Here is a 20,085-nt window from a genome sequence, read left to right as displayed (position 1 = left end):
AGAATAACTGCAGTGTATTTTGGTGCACGCAAAGTCAGATAGATTGATAGAACCTCACTAGCGAATGTTTAGGCCACAGACTCACTTCTTTGGTGACTTGACTTGGGAGGTTATTAGAAACACAGAATCTCAGGTCCTGATCCCAGATCAGCTGAGGCAGAATCTACTTTATCAAGATAACCTAGAAGAGTGGGGAAATGATTTTTTTTTTTAATTTTAACTTTAAAATTTATTTTGTAATAGTTTGGCCTCACCATGCAGCATGTAGAATCTTAGTTCTCTGACTGGGAATCGAACCCAAGCCCCCTATATTGGAAACTTGGAATCTTAACCAGTGGACCTCCAGGGATGTCCCAAATATGGCTTTAAGAAACAGTTCTGGGGCAACTGGTAATTAAACAAGAAAGCTATAATTGTATTGCAAGGTATTGCTTGATTCATATGGTGCAGCCATCCCTTACTGTCTGTGATCTACATTTCTTTAGGAACATTTGAAAACTCAATGATAATAAAAGGGATACTTTGTGCCTATTTGTAAGGTGCATCTGTTATCCATATGCCAATAATCTATGAGTCGTCTTATTAATAAGCTTTTTTAAGGTGCCCCAACTTCAGGATGCCTTTATGTGTTTCTAGCATCTCTTGGATCGGGTCTGTATATCATACCTTAACGGTAGTGTTGTCACTGCCAATGTAGATCAGTAACGTTGTGACTGTGCCTCCTCCGTGTGGGTGATAAAGCTGTATCTAATTATTTTATAGGTGTGCTTTGTATATTTTGGAAAAAAGCTGCTGAAGACACTGACGAAAAGGCAGCTCTTCTACTGACACCTCGGAAGGAAATAAGTTACCACCTACATTAGGATTAGAAGACCAGCTCATTCTCAGAATCTTCTGAAACAAAATTAGGTAAGAAATGCCTTTCATCATATTTTAAATGATTTGTCCTCCATCTTCCCAGTTTGCTTGAAAGCTTCTATAATTCTATTCCTTTGGCCTCCAAGAGAAATGCAGTTAGCATTTTCCTTTAGGAAGGCAGCATGCCAGCCAGCTGTCAGCTTTATGATGTACCTGATCTCCGATGTCAGGGGAAGCACAATTCAATTTTAAAGTAAGTCTTCTGCACAATACTGCAGCAGGGCTGCCAGCATCTCTCTTTATATTCCTTTCTTTGAAATTCTCCCTTTTCCTCAAACGCTATAGTTTTATTTTTAAATCCTTTGTGTAAGATGAAACTACCACTAGCTGACTTTCCTTGTCCTTAGCTAAAAATCAATGAATTGACTGGAATTATCTGTAAATACTTCTGCTACGCTTTCTCATTTCTAGAAAATAAAGTATCACTGCTTGTTTACCTTATGACTTGTCTAAACATGTTGAAAGCATTGACTATAAGGCATAACACTCAGACTCTGAAAGAGAGAACTGTGACAAGTTCAGTCAAAAGGGAAAAGAGGAATAATTTATAAAAGGTGCTGCAGATAATGATGCCAGCCGGTTATTTTAAAATGCATCCATCTCACCTTTTAATGAATTAGATTTGTCAACAGGAAATGTTTTATGCACCACTTCTAATAAAAGTGGCATGCTAGGAATGCACTGCTTTGAGGTTGACTTCTTCAAAGCTTCAGAGTATCTTCAATTCAAAGATATTTTTTAAATAATAGATATTAAAAGTATATTTAAATAATATTAAGGTTGTGACACAAACACCAAATGACAAAATTCAGGGGTTTCAAAGCAAAGGCTGACATGCCATCACTTTTTCACATAGTAACTGTTTTTTAAATTAGGAGTGTAACAGACTGATTTGGGGATTGTGTGTCAGTTTAACTTTAGATTCTCTTGTTGTTTTCGCTGGTGTCACAACCTTAATGTCAGCTCTTCAAATAGGTTTCTACATTTCCTTTGGTTCGGGGTCATTAAAAAATGCATATGATGAATCTGAGAGGCATAAATAGGTCACACTGAAGTGAAATTCCTTGACTCTCTGGTATTGAGATACAGCTATTACCTGCCTTGTAAGTGGAAAAAGTTAGCTTAGGCATTTGGTAAATTTCTGTTTTTCAAGATTTTGATTCAGACCATTGTAAGCCCAAATGACAAAATATCATGTTGACATAATTGTGTTCTTGTTCCTCTAACCCAAACTACCCAATTTTGTTGATTATCATCCCTAGATATTAAGAATCATAATTCCCACAGGTGATTGTTTTTTCACTTGGAGTACAAGTTAATCCTGATAATTATTTCAATAGAAGTATCCTTATTCAGTATAATTAAGTGTAGGTAACTCTACCTTAAATTTTTCCATACGCCAGCCTTTTATATAAACACTTTTATGCAGATTTGGGGGTAAATGTGATTTTTCTTTCAAGGTAATACTTGTTTAGAAAGCAAATATAAAGTAAAAATCTGTTGTGTTGTGTTGAATGTTTAAAAAAAAAATTCTTGTACCCCATTGGACATTCAAGGAGGAGCATGGAGCCTTCCTTACTCCATTCTGCAGGGAGAGAGAGAAGGGAAAGAGGAGAGAAAAATAATTCCACCCATTTCCTTGATTCTTATCTGTCATGATCTCACTGGGCAGGTCATATGCTGACTATGGTTTTAATTTAGAAAAATAAACATCAGAATCTGTCTCACAGTTGTCTTTTTCATCACCCATGTTAGAGAAATGAAAAGTGGAAAGAGAGGCAAATTACTTATTGATCTTTTCTGGCTGACTCAAATGTACTGGCCAACCCCAAATATAAGACTTCATAGTTCATATCTCCTCTTTCACTGACTCTCCAGCTTTTACTGTTCCTCAGTTCAGTTCAGTTCGTCACTCAGTCGTGGTCCGACTCTTTGTGATCCCATGGACTGCAGCATGCCAGGCTTCCCTGTCCATCATCAACTCCTGGAGCTTACTCAAACTCATGTCCACCATGTTGGTGATGCCATCCAGCCATCTCATCCTCTGTCACCCCCTTCTCCTCCTGCCTTCAATCATTCCCATCATCAGAGTCTTTTCCAGTGAGTCGCTTCTTTGCATCAGGTGGCCAAAGTATTGGAGTTTCAGCTTCAGCATTAGTCCTTCCAATGAACACCCAGGACTGATCTCCTTTAGGATGGACTGGTTGGATCTCCTTGCAGTCCAAGGGACTCTCAAGAGTCTTCTCCAACACCACAGTTCAAAACCATCAGTTCTTTGGCACTCAGCCTTCTTTATGGTCCAACTCTCACATCTATACATGACTACTGGAAAAACCAAAGCTTTGGCTTGATGGACCTTTGTTGGAAAGTAATGTCTCTGCTTTTTAACCTGCTGTCTAAGTTGGTTATAGTTTTTCTTCCAAGGAGTAAGCGTCTTTTAATTTCACGGCTACAGTCACCATCTTCAATGATTTTGGAGCCCCCAAATATAAAGTCTCTCACGGTTTTCATTGTTTCCCCTTCTATTTGCCATGAAGTGATGGAACCAGATGCTATGATCTTAGTTTTCTGAATGTTGAGCTTTAAGCCAACTTTTTCACTCTCTTCTTTCACTTTCATCAAGAGGCTCTTTAGATCTTCTTCACTTTCTGCCTTAAGGGTGGTGTCATCTGCATATCTGAGGTTATTGATATTTCTTCTGGCAATCTTGATTCTAGCTTGTGCTTCCTCCAGCCCAGCATTTCACATGATGTACTCTGCATATAAGTTAAATAAGCAGGGTGACAACATACAGCCTTGACATACTCCTTTCCCGATTTGGAACCAGTCTGTTGTTCCGTGTCCAGTTCTAACTGTTGCTTCTTGACCTGCATACAGATTTTTCAGTAGGCAGGTCAGGTGGCCTGGTATTCCCATCTTTTTAAGAATTTTCCACAGTTTGTTGTGATCCACACAGTCAAAGGCTTTGTCATAGTCAATGAAGCAGAAATAGATGTTTTTCTGAAACTCTCTTGCTTTTTCGATGATCCAGCAGATGTTGGCAATTTGATCTCTGGTTCCTCTGCCTTTTCTAAAACATCTGGAAGTTTACGGTTCACGCGCTGTTGAAGCCTGGCTTGGAGAATTTTAAGCATTACTTTGCTAGCGTGTGAGATGAGTGCAATTGTTTGGTAGTTTGAACGTTCTTTGGCATTACCTTTCTTAGGGATTGGAATGAAAACTGATCTTTTTCAGTCCTGTGGCTACTGTTGAGTTTTCCAAATTTGCTGACATATTGAGTGCAGCACTTTCACAGCATCATCTTTTAGGCTTTGAAATAGCTCAAATCCTAATAGGAATTCCAAATCCCAAATAGGAATTCCAACGCCTCCACTAGCTTTGTTCATAGTGATGCTTCCTAAGGCCCACTTGACTTTGCATTCCTGGATGTCTAGCTCTAGGTGAGTGATATCACCATTGTGATTCTAGCATGAGGTAATTAGGCTGCATTGTATAGTGGTGTGAAAATGTATAAAGTTGTCTGTGAAGGATTTGGCTAACTCTTCCAAATTTATCTAAACTATACTAGTGCTCTTACTTGAACAAATGTTTAAAGTCATTATTATTGTTCATACTAATACCAGTTCTGATTTCTAGTTGATTAAAATAAATTTTGAAAACAAAAATATCTCTTTCTAAATTCAAAGAAAGCTATTTGAATAAATGAGCTGGAACTCAGTGCACACCTACAGTATAGAAAAAGCTTTCTGGCATAGAAACAAAATAATCTCTTTAAATAACATAGGCCAAAGCCTTCACAACAGTTCATTTAGAACAGTTTCAGATTTATGTAATTAGTAAAGTTGGATACTGGGTCTAACGTGTATTAAATGTCCTTCAGTGTACAGTGATATTCTAGTGACTTGAAAAAATGATAAGGATTTATTTATTGTTTTGCTACATCAGCCAATTCTGTAAATGGCTTTCTAATATGATACAATATATGCTTTTAATAGTTTTCTATAATAAAGAGATAGTATTTACTGTATTTTCTGTATTCCAGCAGCTGATCTAAATAGTATCCATGAATTATCTCATGTAACCCTCATAACAACACTGTATTGATCTCAGTATTTTATAGATACGGTAGAGGCACACAAGGAGAACATTATAAAACTAGTAAGTAACAGAGCTAGAATTCCACCACTAGCATTGTTATCCCAATCTCACACCCTAAGCCCCCACTACTCAAAGTGCAGTCCCCAAGCCAGCGGTATCACCATTACCTGGGAACTTTTCAGAAATGCAGACTCTCAGACTCCACCCCAGTATCACATCTTATATGCTATCTTGAGTATTCCTCTTATATATAAAGTGTATCATAAAAAAATTAATAACTAAATGTAAACAGGGATCCAAGCTATCTGGAAATCACTTGTATAAAGAACCGGGAAAAAAAAAAAAAAAAACCCTAGACCATAAACAGCAAGTCTTTCTACTGGGCAGCTAGCTACTTCTATATCTGAGACTTTCTCACAATCACATTGTAGCACACTGCCTTTGAATGCAGACTCTAGACAGACTGCCTATGTGTGAACCTCAGCTCCTATTTCTAGCTATAGGACCCCAAGAAAGTTACGTAGCTCTCTTTATCTCAGCTTCATCTTCTGGGAATGAGATCTAAAACTGTACTTACTTCACAGGGTTGTTGTGAAGATGAAACGAGTTAATCCATGGCAAGTTTTTAAAACAGAACCTGATAGCACCTGATATAAGTGATAAGTGTTTTCTGCTGTGGATGTTGTTAGTTATGATTCCCATCTTAAAGAGTAGAATAAAGTCTCATCTCATACTTGGTAATAAACTGGCAAATATTTTTGTTAGCAGGGCTTACCATGTAAAGGGATATCTTTACTGTTAGAGTCCAAATCATAAATTTTAGTTTTTGTATTTTCTGCAAACTCTCTCCTTGTGGTGCTTTCTGCCTGTGAGTTCTCCGAAACACCACTTCATTGTGGTACTTAACTAGTTAAGTCCAGTGCACTCAATTCAAAATCAACATGAAATGTGACGGCATAGTGAATTTTTAAATGTAGTGTCTGCTTTTAAACGAAATAAAACTAATGAATGAGGCTTGTATGCCCATTTGGCCAACCACTTGGAGAAGTATTACAGAACAGTCAGAATAAAGTGACTCTTTAAAGGCTGAATGCTTCAGAAGCTGCTTGTTTTCTTTTGGACATTGTTCTGATGCTGTACATACAGTTAATCATGATAGTCTTTAGGGGAATAATGGTTTAGTGTGCAGGCACTCACTTAACAGCTATTTAAGATTACATCTAATGTGTGAAGTGAGGCTGCATGTTCCTGAAAAGTACCACTTTGAAATGTCATTTGTGGAAGGCACTAAGATAAGAATAGTTGGTGAAAAGAATATCCTGGGAAACTTTTAAATTGTCAATTTTGGGACACATACCCAGAAAGTTCAGTTCATTAGGCCTGGGATGAGGCCCACCTGGGTGTTTGAATTTTTAACAAATGGCCAAAGTGATTCTACTTAAACTAGTGTCCTCGAGTACCCCTGGAGAACCGCTGCAGTAGTGGCGAAGACATGAATTGAAAAGAGCTTTTGTTGACGCCCCTTCCTTCTGGCAACATTGTCCTCTTTGGTACTAGTGTTTTTCCATCCTGTGACCCAACTTTCTTATTTGTCCTCTCCACCCATCAGTGGTTCCCAAGCCAGTCTTTAATTTTTCTGCTTTTCTCTCATTTTTTTTTTACCTTTTCTCAAAGAATATATCTTTTGGATTTATCAGTCATATCTGTGCAGATGATTCTACAAAATAACCACAGAAGTCTGTTTAATCTAAAAATCTCTAAGCCAAAATTCAGGTGCTGTAATCAATTTAGAGCCTATGGGCAACATTAAAAGAAAGAAGTAGTTCAGTTCAGTCTCTTAGTCGTGTCCGACTCTTTGTGACCCCATGAACCGCAGCACTCCAGGCCTCCCTGTCCATCACCAACTCCTGGAGTTCACCCAAACTCATCTCCATTGAGTCAGTGATGCCATGCAGCCATCTCACCCTCCGTCATCCCCTTTTCCTCCTGCCCTCAATCCTTCCCAACATCAGGGTCTTGTCAAATGAGTCAGCTGTTTGCATCAGGTGGCCAAAATATTGTAGCTTCAGCTTCAACATCAGTCCTTCCAAGAAGAAGTAGTAAAAAAGAATAAAATAGGATGAAATGGAATAGATCAAAGCAAGAGAAGCAGTGTTTCATGAGACTTTCGTTTAAGATATGTGTGCACACCTACACATTAGATTGCAATGCATTTTGTTTGAACCTTGTAGGTCATAATTCAAAAAGTTTGAAAGATACTGTCTGAGTTTTGGTCTCCTGGACTTCAGTGTGACATTACAAGCAATGTTTTCCCATGTGTTCCACTCATATATCTGCTGCGTCTCTATTCTGGACATTACCAATTTGTATAATCCGTTCAAAATCATCAGTAGGCAGGTCAGGAAGCAAATAGGAAAACGAGTACGTCAAGGCTGTATATTGTCACCCTGCTTATTTAACTTCTATGCAGAGTACATCATGAGAAATGCTGGACTGGAAGAAACGCAAGCTGGAATCAAGATTGCCAGAAGAAATATCAATAACCTCAGATATGCAGATGACACCACCCTTATGGCAGAAAGTAAAGAGGAACTAAAAATCCTCTTGATGAAAGTGAAAGAGGAGAGTGAAAAAGTTGACTTAAAGCTCAACATTCAGAAAACGAAGATCATGGCATCTGGTCCCATCACTTCATGGGTAATAGATAGGGAAATAATGAAAACCATGAGAGACTTTATATTTTGGGGCTCCAAAATCACTGCAGATGGTGATTGCAGCCATGAAATTAAAAGACACTCCTTGGAAGGAAAGTTATGACCAACCTAGATAGCATATTCAAAAGCAGAGACATTACTTAAGGTCCATCTAGTCAAGGCTATGGTTTTTCCTGTGGTCAGGTATGGATGTGAGAGTTGGACTGTGAAGAAGGCCGAGCACCGAAGAATTGATGCTTTTGAACTGTGGTGTTGGAGAAGACTCTTGAGAGTCCCTTGGCCTGCAAGGAGATCCAGCCAGTCCATTCTGAAGGAGATCAGCCCTGGGATTTCTTTGGAAGGAATGATGCTGAAGCTGAAACTCCAGTACTTTGGCCACCTCATGGGAAGAGTTGACTCATTGGAAAAGACTTTGATGATGGGAGAGATTGAGGGAGGAGGAGAAGGGGACGACAGAGGATGAGATGGCTGGATGGCATCACAGACTCGATGGACGTAAGTCTGAGTGAACTCCTGGAGATGGTGATAGACAGGGAGGCCTGGCGTGCTGCAATTCATGGGGTTGCAAAGAGTTGGATACGACTGAGCGACTGAACTGAACTGAACTGAAAATTGTTTTGTTGTGCATTCTGTTAACATTTTCCTCCTAAGTTTTTTAAAAAAATCTATTCATAAACTACCATTCTGTTATCTAGGATAAAATTTCAGAATTGCTTTGTAATAATTTAGCCCTTCCTATGTAAATTCCCCAATAGCCTCATCTGACCGCCCTGGCCTGTCCTGTGGCCCAACCAAGCAGAAAATCTTATTGGCAACCCTTGTAGTCACCCACTCCCCAGCTAGCTTCCTGAAGGCTGCTGTGGGCATGCCCTGCCTGGTATCTGTGGCTGCCATCCACAAGACTGTGAGAGGCATTGTCAACAAGATGCCCTGCTCTGTATGACACCCACCTCTTTTAGCTCTTTCTGTTGTAATTGGTCTTTTTCTTTTTTATTGCCAAGGAAGAGCCTCACCCTGGATTTTACCCTTTGCTACTTTCTGATGACATATCCACACATTTTCTGGCCCTTAGCCTGAGTCTAGTTTTGTCTGGTGTCTCTGATGACTTGGGTCTAAAGTCCAAGCTTCTAATGCCTGGGACATGTCACACCTCCCTGGTTGTGCTCTCAGCTATAATTGTCTGCCTTGGTAGTGACCCCAAACTCTTATCTAGTCTTACCTTGGAAAGTCATTTCAAAAGCTGTCTTTCCTTTCCTCACGGTCCCATCCTCTTCCTAGTCATCATCACCTTCATCTGGATTAACTCACTGTCCTTCTAACTGATCCTCCTACATCTCTTCTCTCACCCTACACCAAACTGTCTTAACACCCTGTTTAATAAATATTTGTAAAACAGTAGTCATGTACTGCCTTAGAAAGAAAAAACAGAAGAAAACCTTTTATGACTCCATATTTTCTGTAGAATAAAAGTACAAATATTTTCCTCCTGCAGAATAAAAGGCCTCAGCGTATCCCGCTAGCCATGGCATACCTCTCCAATTTTATCTTTTGCTATTTTCATTTGTGAATTTTCTGTTCTGGTTCTGCAAAGCAGTTCTCTATATGCTCCAGGGATGGTCTCACCATTTTCATTACCAGGGCACCCTGTTGGTGAGTGTGGAGCAGACGGTTGTGGCTGAGGTCTAGCAGTAGGATCCCATTACATACAAAGAAACCTCATGTTGAGGACCTGATTACACGTCGGCAATTAGAAGTTAGTAAGAGCCCAGGCTGCAGAAGGAAAGAGAAATTAACAGGAGACAAACTGATGAATTACTTCTCTTATTTACTGTCTGGCTGAGGCTCCTTATATCCTCCGGTCACTAGCTGTTGGATCATTCACAGAACTGGAAAGAGTTTGAATCTATATACAGGGAAAGATTAAGTGTCTTGCAACTAGGGGGGCCTGTGAGGCTATGGATTTTGTGAGATCACTGGACTTCCACCTTTATCTTCCTTTTCTTTGGCAACTTGACCTCTCTTTTCTTCTGCCCGAAGGGAATGTCTTACGGAACTTCTGGATCATCTGTTACTTGAACCACTCAGTTAATACTACATTAGCTAATGCCTTGTAATATTTGTTTGTTTTTGTTTCTAATGCATCAAAAGTAAGACATGCTCATTATAAGTTCAAACAAAAAAAGATTATAAAGAGTAAAAATTTCCTTTTCCCTGTTCCTTTTTAGTTCTACCACCCACAGCTTAGCTGGTTTGTTGAATATCCTTCCTGATTTTGAGGGGGATAGGGGTTGTTTTCTTTAAAAAGTATTGCATTGTATCATGATGCATGTATAGTTTTACAATTTACTTTTCTAAGAAAACGCTATAGCATTCTGGAAATCTTTCCATCTCTTGCCATACAAAGCTGGATTTTTGTTTTTCATAGGTTTCGTTTCATTTTATATATGTTATATTGATATTGAAAATATTCCATGTACTGGACTTCCCGGGTGGTACAGTGGATAGGAATCTGCCTGTCAATGCAGGGGACACGGGTTTGATCCCTTGTCCAGGAAGAGTGCACATGCTGCACACAACTGAAGTTCATGTGCCACAACTCCTGAGCGCCTGCACTCGAGCCCATGAACTCCAGCTGCTGAGCCCACGCACTACAACTACCAGAGCCCGTGCACCTGGGGCCTGTGCTCCGCAACAAGAGAAGCTATCACAGCAACTCAGCAACTGGAGAAACCCCACATGCAGCAAAGAAGACCCAGTGCAACCAAAAATAAGTAAATCAATAATTTTTAAAAAGATGTAAAAGATCCCATGAACTGACATCACATTATATATTCAGTTGGCCCAGGAATAGTCCCACCTTATACCTTTCATCTCAGTATTTCATCAGTTTAGCTTTTGTCTCAGAGTTTTTATTTTTGAATGAAGCCTTATTTGATAGTTACGCATAAATAAACCAGGATAGGTTTTGATAGACCTGCACCTTGCTTGTCTCCATCCTGGCGTGTCCTCATGTTTGAGACACCAGTACAGTGAACAGAATTCTCACTGTAACATATGGTTAAATTGGCCACTTCCCATTTCTGTTTCCCAGTGCCTTTCCAGAAGTAATGTAAGCTAGCACATCTTTTTCAGGGAGAGCAGGAAGGATGCTTGCTGATAAAGTAAATGCTCTCCAGCAGTTAGATCAGCTAGCTCCTTTGGAGCTCAGGGGGTGGCAGTGGCAGAATGCTCCGGGCTGCCGGCTCTGCTGGCCACTTGATGCAAAACCAGTTGTGCGAAGCCTGTGCTTTGGCCTGTGGATTGCACATTTCTCACCCTGTATTCAATTTTACCATAGAGTGAATACAATACCAGCTTTATATTGCTATAAGGATTTTATTATGCATCATATGATATAAATCTACAACTATTTGTTTTATTGTTGGATAACACATTTTTTATTTTGTAACAACCGTTTTTGGTGACAGTGATTTTGTAACAACCATTTTTGGTGACAGTGATTTGCGAGGGGGGAGAGAAGGAAAATAACTGAACATTCATCGGTTAGTAGTACTAAAGTTCATTTGACTTGCCAACAAGAATTAAATGTGTAACCCACACTGTGGAGGCTGTAGTGATATCACAGACCACATGAAAACAAGAAGACATAGAAGCATCAGCATCTATTGCACCGTCTTATTTTCAGACCGTGCCTGAAAATATGACTTTTTCGTAATTGATGCTTCACTGCAGAAGGTACATTTGTGTACCACTCTGCCAACACAGGAGACGTAGGTTTGATCCCTGGTTTGGGAAGATGAGGAACAAAGCCTGAGCACCTCAGCTGTTGAGCCTGTGCTCCGCAATGAGAGAAGCGACCACAGTGAGAACCCTGCCTCCCGCCGCTAGGAAAAAGCCCAGACAGCAACGAAGAACCAGCACAGCTGAAATAAATAATAATAATAAAAAATCTGTATGCCAGTGCAGGAGCCACTGGAGATGCAAGTTCGATCCCTGGCTCAGGATGATCCCCTGGAGAAGGAAGTGGCACCCCTCTCCAGTATTTTTGCCTGAGAAATCCCATGGACAGAGGAGCCTGCCAGGCTATGTCCATGGGGTCGCAAAGAATTGGACATGACTAAGCGACTGAGCGCACACACACACTGTGAAACGTGACTTTTCATTTAGATCGAGTGACTGTACCAAATTAATTCCGCTCATATTCAGTTTCAGGTTTTCTTGTGCATGTATGGAAGGTGAAACAGTAACTGTTACTGTATTGTCTCTGTTAAAAGAACTTTACCAGCTCTTAAACGTGCAGTTTTACTTCAGTATCATTGTATATTTCTAGTAAAAAGATCAATTCCAATAATGGTTCAAATTTCTTGTCTAATGCACGGGATCAAAGTAAAGCATTCAGAAGTTCATTCTGTAAAATGTGAAACACATGATACTGTGAAGTGAAAGTGAACTTGCTCAGTCGTGTCCGACTCTGCGACCCCATGGACTGTAGCCTGCCAGGCTCCTCCCTCCGTGGGATTCTCCAGGCAAGAGTACTGGAGTGGATTGCCATTTCCTTCTCCGATTGTGATATTGTGAATTGTGATATTGCGTGAATTGTGATATTGCGAGTACTATTGTAAATTGAATGACAAACTGCAGCATACATGGTAAAATTACTTGGTCTTGGTGATGTAAAAAATATTCTGAAGTAGAATAGAACATCATAAAATATTTTGAATAAATTTAGAGCCTGCAGAGAGTAGTATACTCAGAATATGTTGTACATATTCGTGTAATTCATAATTGCCTCTAAGAGTTTATGAAATCTGCCAATCTAAATAGTATATTCTCAAAAAGTACAAATATGCTTGTATATGCACAAAATAACCAGCCTGTAAATTTTTATAGTTAGGTTGATGCTGATAAAAATAACAAGCATGGCTGTATATATTTTTTCTGTTTGGATTTTAAAAATTTTTGAGACTTTGAAGAGTAAGTTTATAAATCAATTAAAGTTCCTACCATGGCATTAAATACTTTTGTTAAAATGTTCTCTAAATTTTGTTTGCAGTTTCCAGCAAAATATACTGGGAATATTTAGTCAAAGCATTTAACAAATGGAAGTCAAAAAATTCAGTTTATGTGAAGATTTTAGGGAATTGCAGTTATTGAACCCAGAGCTTGTAAACAGGAGGACTTTGAACTATTTCCCCCTGAAATCAAGGGGAAAACTGAACAAATTAATTTATAAGAACTCAAATGATATATAAAATATAACAGTGAAATTCCATAATTGTGTTTTGAAATACATACACTTATGGGGAGAAATATTTTGATGGAGCTCATATTTTTAATTAAATAAGTATATATTTTGGTTCAGAATGAAGTTAACTTGGAAAAACCTGCAAGTTTGTAGTATCTAAATCAAGCAAAACATTGAAAATAAGCATACATATTTATTTGTTGGATTTGTTTTTTTAGCTTATTGGTCAAAAAAGGCAGTTTGCATAGAAGCAAAAAAAGTAAAAACTGCAAAAATAATTTGGCTAAAATATTTGTGTATTTCATTATTACAAATTAAAATTGGCAATGTTTTTCAGTAGTGAATTTGCTCTGAACTTAATATTATTTACCAGTAGATTTGCACCTGAAAAAATGTATACAGAAAAGTCACTTGGCAATGTCAACAATTTAAAATTTACTAAACATAAAATGTAACTTGGAAAGTTATAAAAATAATACGATCATATTTTAAAAATACGTTCTTTAGAAAACTAAGTGTGAGGGATAGATACAACTAAGAAATTGATTACAGTATATGTAATATACTAACAACCATCTGTTTTTGTATTTTTGATGTCAATATAAAGATTTTTTACTTCAATAGGCATAGATATCAGAATTTTTAAAAAGAATTTGAATATAATTTTATGTAGGTCCACATACATTATAAAGCCACTTACTTGATTTGTGAGTATACATCTCAAAAATTATATAATTTTATTTTAGTACCCTTTTTATTCCAAAAATTTCCTAGTTTAGATGATAAATTATATAATATATGCTTCATCCCCTCCTTCCTAAATTCCATTTCCCCTTTCCCAAATGATTGCTTTATGTTTATTATATATGACTATAATTCTTATACTTAAAATTTGTTACTTCTAAAATGAACACTCCCTTTCCCCATACAAATTAAAAATTGGCTCTTTCCTTTGATTTTTCTCTTTTGCTTAAGTGTATGGTTTATCTCCCAGTCACTTAGAGTTGAAATCTTGCTGTGAACACTGATTCCTTTCTCACCTTTACAAAGATCATTCTGGTGGGAGGATAGAAAATGTGTTAGGAGATGATGCAGAAAATAGGGAGACACTTTAGCAAACTGCTGTATTAATCCAGCTGATGGAGTTTGAATTTCACAGGTGCAATACGAGAACAGGATTGAACGTGACAAATACGAAGGAAGACGAGTCACCTGGCAGTGTAATTCGTGAGAGAGCGTTAGAATGTGGGGGATGACTCCCATGTTTCTGACTTGAGTACCTAGGCTGAGAGTGATGCTGTTAGCTACTATAGGGACCTTGAGAAAACGAAGACATCTCAGAGGGAAGGTAATAAAACTGTTTGGGGGCATATTGAGTTTGGGGTACCCGTGGACTATCCAAGGAAGTTATCCAGTGTGGAGTTGGACACTTCAAAGAGGAGCTCCAAACATAAGCAGTGGTGGGAGACATGGGCGCGGATGAAACTGTTCAGTCAGAGGTCCAAGGGAAGGAGACCGAGCTGTGGTGTCTGAGACGGATCTGGGGGAGAAAGTGCCCCAAGAGCACTTCCTCTGGGGAAGGAGGGGCCTGGGACTGTGTAGTGTAGCAGATTGGAGAGAAGGCTTACACTTGGCAACTTTGAGGTTCTATAACCATAGGAAGAATTCAGGCCCAGCTTAGGAAATGTTTCCAGAAATATTTCATCATTTGAAAATTTTAGATTAAGTTTCATAAGTTAAGCTTCAAAGATATAATCATTTATGTATAGCTCTACAGGTAACATTTATTCTATTACTCCTCTACAAACTTACTATCAATATTCATTTTTACTCTGAATTTTTTGAAGTTTCACATTGTGTGTACAGGACATGTTGATTGGTATAGAGTGGATTTTTTTAACATCTTGTAAAGAACATCAGTTTTATGGTACTTTCTCGGTGGTCCAGTGGTTAAGACTCTGTGCATCCAGTGTAGGAGGTGTGGGTTCGATCCCTAGCAGGGCAACAACTAAGATCCCAGGTGCCACACAACATGGCCAAAAAATTAAAAAAAAGATTTGGAAAAAAAAAAAGGGAACATCAGTTTTTTGTTTTTTGTTTTTTTTAATTTTTTTTATTTTTACTTTATTTTACTTTACAATACTGTATAGGTTTTGCCATACATTGACATGAATCGAGCACGGGTGTATATGCGTTCCCAAACATGAACCCCCCTCCCACCTCCCTCCCCTGTAGGTATGGGAACATCAGTTTTATTGTAATTTCACACAAAGAACTATTCTAGAAATCTGACTTTGAAGTTGAGTCAATCCAAAGCAATTTTTAAAATCTCTTTAGACTTCATTCTTAGGACCTATTTCTCAAGGGTTTCTATGCATAAAATTTTAATGTTTTTACATTTTATTTTTACTTATTAGTTCTTACTTTTCAAAGAATGTGTTCTGTTATCTTTAGACTTTAGTAATTAAATTACCTAATTTAGGTAGATTTCTTTCTACAATCCATACCTGCATATTGCCTCTTATATGCTCATTTTGGTCCCTCTGTTTTGGTGTATGATTCATCTTTTAGTTGAAAAATACTGGGTTCTTTCATCACAATTACAGTCATTGGTCTGATAATCCTATGAGTCAATCTACACGAAACAAGAAGCGCATATCAAACTCCTGGCAGGTTTAGTTAAAATTAAAATGCATGCTCAACTGTAGAGATTGTCAAGTGTGGAAATAATATTTGTCCAGCCGGACAGCTTTCTTTTGTAGTTGCTAAATGAAAGTTGAGATTCTGTCTGCTCCTTGAAAGCTTCTGTGTCATGAAGGTAATTTGGACTGTTTGTGGTTTGACAGGGATTATTAAAATCAGATGAAGTGAAGGGAAGCAAGTGTGAGAAAGCAAAATTGACACTGACACTCTCTATTATTTGCAGCTTGGATCATGATGACTATGTTGATATGATAGATTCACTGTTGAGATATGTTAAGCAGCAAATAAAGTAAAAAGCAAGTATAGTGATGGCTTTTCAGATTTAACATGAAGAAATCCAATATTTACTTTCACTGATTGCGTTTTAAATAGATTTTCAGGTCATTTCATATGAATTTGTTTATAGCCAACAACACATTATCCGTCTATTGAACTGTAGAATTAGGAAGTATACTGCAAAGGCAGTATAACAGAAAATTAAACATTAAAGAAGTAGATCACATGATTAAAATAATAGAATTTTAAAACTAGAAGGGTCCTTACAGATCACTTTTATCTAATTTCCTTTTTTGGTAGATGGAAACTAGAAAGACTTTTAAGGTATCACATTTAAATGTTATTTGAAAACATACATATTTGTAAAATCCTCGTTTTTCACCACAAATATATTTTATCTTTTCACAGTATTTTAAAAAATGATTTGAGTTGATAAAATTCATTCCAAAATAGTGTAATCCACAATTGTAGATAGCTTTTTTCTGTTTAAAGATAATACACAAATTAAGTTATTTTGGTTATATGTTTTTATAAGTTGTATTATCTACATTGATGAAGTAAATACCTTCCATAAACATATTTTTCTACTGAAAGCATTATTTGTAGAAGGAGTTATAGCAAAAAGCTATTTCATGGTTTTAACCAAAGGCAGTTAGAAAAATATAGCTAAATTTGATGAAATTATTATTGTTTAGTTAGTAAGTATTGTCTGACTCTTTTGCAATCCCATGAACTATAGTCCACTAGACTCCTCTATCTATGGAATTTTCCAGGCAAGAATACTGGAGTGGGTTGCCATTTCCTCCTCCAGAGGATTTTCCTGACCTAGGAATCAAACTATAGTTATACATATTTATGTGTATGTACCCACACCCCTACATACACATAAATATGTGTAACTAAAATCTTCAGTGGTATTTAGGCAAGGTAGTGAACTGATCTGAATTGGTTTGTAACGTGAGAAGTCTAATGCCCGTATGCACTGTAGATAGCATCCTGGTGATAGAGTTAAATTCAGCAGTTCTAACTCTGACTCCCTGGAGTTTGCACAGTCACAGCAAGTTAGTCTTTGTCCTACAAGACTGCCCCCATTTCAGACGTGAACAGGTGAGGTCTGCACTGGATATACTGGCTCTTCCTGGCTGATACAAATTCAGGGGCTCCCACAGGTTCAGTAATTCATTTGAATGACTCACAGAACTCAAGAAGTACCATATTTATGATTACAGTTTTATTAAAAAGGATAAAACTCAATAATAGCCAAACAGAAGAGACACATAGGATGAAGTAATGAAGAGGGTAGGAGTAGCAAAAAACAAATACAAATTTCTTATTATGCCCCAAGATGTGAGTCTTGGAGACCAGATAGTGTTCCAGATTTAGGACGCTGATACAGAAAGAAGGCGAAGTTACAGTGGTGACCATTTAATATATTAGCAGGAGAAAGGGTCAAAGTATTTGATGACCATTTAAAATAGAGGTCAGCAAACATTTTCTATTAAAGGCCAGATAGTAAATATTTTTTAGGGTTTGTGGATGACATATAGCTACCCTAGCATATTCTTTTTTGTTTTTAATTTTTACAACATGTTAGGAATGTAAAAGCCAGTCTCAGCTTGCAGGCCATAGGAAAGACAGACCATGCCATAGTTTTCTGACAATACTAGGCATGGGAGAGGGAGATTAGATAGGTGGTGACCCTATAACATGGGAAGAAAAGTCATTTTAAGAAAAAGATTTTGAATTAAATTTTGGACATATTGAGTTTAAGAGATCTTTGAATCAGCAAAGTGCGTTGTCTAGTTTAAGTACTTGGATATGTGTGTGACCATTTTGGAGAGTTAGCGACATACACTTGAGATAACAGATCAAAGAGGTTATGAGAAGCATGCCGAGTAAGAAGAGAACCAATAATTCCAGCATGAGATGGATAAGAAGAGAAGCATAAGACAAAGTTCTGTGTTCCTCTTTCCAGTTCAGACAAGGGAAATAAGGAGAGTTGAGAATGCTATACAATGAAACTAATAGGAGGAGATTTTTGAGGTATGAGGAAAAAAATCCAATGAACAAAAATAAAACAAAATTGCTTAAATTAAAATAAATCTACAACAGTTAAATTACATTAAAAAAAAGTAATTGAATGAAAATGCTCAAGGAAAGTGTTTAGAATGAGAAGCAGGTCTAGAAAGAAAACTGTGGTGAATATCAGTGTTCAACATCAGAGATGAGAGAGGAGCCAATCAAGATGTTTATTTGCTTAAATAAAAACTACTCTTGTTAATTTATACAAACAAAAAGAAGTGGCTGTTGGGCACTTAAGCAGGGAAAGGATTTATCATGAGTATCTCACAGAACCAAAAAGAAACTGTTTGAGCAATCAGTGAGTCAGAGGAGGAAAGGAACTGGGCAATTACAGGGGCCTCGGCCAAAATAATCCACTTACCTATGTACCCTCTCTTGGGAGGCTGGAAGTACTGTGATTGGTTTACTACCAGCGATTCCCTGTTCTGCCTTCATTCCAGATATCGTAATTCATTTAGTATGCACCTGATGGTTCAGCTTGCGTCAGATTTCTAACCCTGAATCAATCAGTTATGGCCAGGAAAGCTGGGTCCTCTAGCATTGAAATGCACCACCATTGTATATCTGATAGTATATATGAGATAAAAAAAAGAAATGTGAGCTGGCCAGCTACCGAAGTGGGGACTCCTTTGAGGAGCCTCTGAATAAACGGTTTAAGAGACTAGAAGGGAACTAGGAAGGCATAATACTAAGGAAAATTGACAAGAAAGAAGACAACTTTAAGAAAGAATAGCCGTCAGTACCAAGGAGTGCAGAGACTAAGTAAGAGAGGGACTGAAAAATATTTTGTCAATTTCCGTATAAAGCCAGAGGCAGAAACCAGATTGCTCTGGGTTGAGAAGTGAGGGATAAAAACATAAGATTAAGATATATGGGCTGCTATTTTGAGATGCCAGGCTATGAAAGGAAGGGGATCTAAGGAGGGTTTTGTTGGTTTGAAATTTGAACATGTTTATAGTCAGCTGAAAGGGATATTGATGATGGTAGGAGTAGTTGATGGTAATTGATGGTGCAAAGCCCCGAAAAATCATAAAAGAGTATTTTAATGGATGGATTTATTTATCAGATTGATTTAATTAATTATATTACCAAAATTTAGGAGAGTAGTATCACATTAATTTAACTAATCAGTAATATTAACAGTTTAGGATAAATTCTTCAACTTCTAACTTCTTTAGAAGCACCCACTTCAATACAAAATGCATGCTAAGTTCAAAGCATTCTTGCCTAATTATTAAAATAGAGTTCCTTAAAAATATAATTGACATCTCATAAACTGCTTATTATCCCCATTTGCTACATAACACTCCTGCTTTTTTAAAAGTGCTTCAATAACTTAAACTTTCTAAGGTAGATGTACTGTTTTCCAAATTACTAAGGTTTTACTGTACTTGAAAATTCACAAGTTAATCATAACCCCATAATTTGTGACATTATTTAGTTCTAATCTCAAAATATATAATTTTATGATTTTTAAATCATGTGAAATATGAATTCTAAGCTATAAAAAATTATTTAAATTAAATTCATTTTCAATTATCTTGATTTTACTGTAGTATTAAAGCAAGAGATGCTAGGATTGCATGTTGAAAATTATAAAGAGTTCTCAAAATGAACATATTTTCTGGAAAGAGAGGTGCACTGAAAAATATAGCAATGTCAATTTGGTGAGTAAAGCATATGACAATTAATTCTGTTTGCTTGTCAAGTTACAGTAGTGTATTCTGACTGATCCTGTCAATTTCTACTTCATACATACACATATATAAATTACTAATAGAGGAGTTAAAATGAACTATTTTATATATTTTATCAAAGGGGATCTTAATAGCTATAATATGTTAATATGAGTACTTACTGGATGTATATCAATATTCTAGCTCATATAATTATGATAATCAGAACTTCCACAATAATTAGTAGAAAGCACAGCAATCTGGGGAAGAGCTGTATATAGCTGAGAGTTGCAAAAATAAATTGAAGAAAATAACAAGTTCATTTTTTCCTGTTATAAGACTTTAATGTATAAGGTATTTGAAATGGTTATCA

The 20,085-nt window shown here is 37.2% G+C and overlaps 1 protein-coding gene across 1 annotated transcript in view; it reads left to right on the top strand.

Moving 5' to 3' along the window:
• The first annotated feature begins 862 nt into the window (after positions 1-862).
• KIAA0825 (KIAA0825 ortholog) overlaps positions 863-20,085 on the top strand; it is a 395,975-nt gene continuing 376,752 nt past the window's right edge. Inside the window, exon 1 of the mRNA XM_052644057.1 lies at positions 863-909. The gene's annotated coding sequence lies outside the window, so the exon portion shown is untranslated. The remainder of the gene's footprint in view (positions 910-20,085) is intronic.

Source organism: Budorcas taxicolor, chromosome 7 (assembly GCF_023091745.1).
Source record: "Budorcas taxicolor isolate Tak-1 chromosome 7, Takin1.1, whole genome shotgun sequence".
Taxonomy (NCBI): domain Eukaryota; kingdom Metazoa; phylum Chordata; class Mammalia; order Artiodactyla; family Bovidae; genus Budorcas; species Budorcas taxicolor.
The sequence above is the reverse complement of the archived record's forward strand: the minus strand, read 5'-3'. Positions and strand labels throughout refer to the sequence as shown.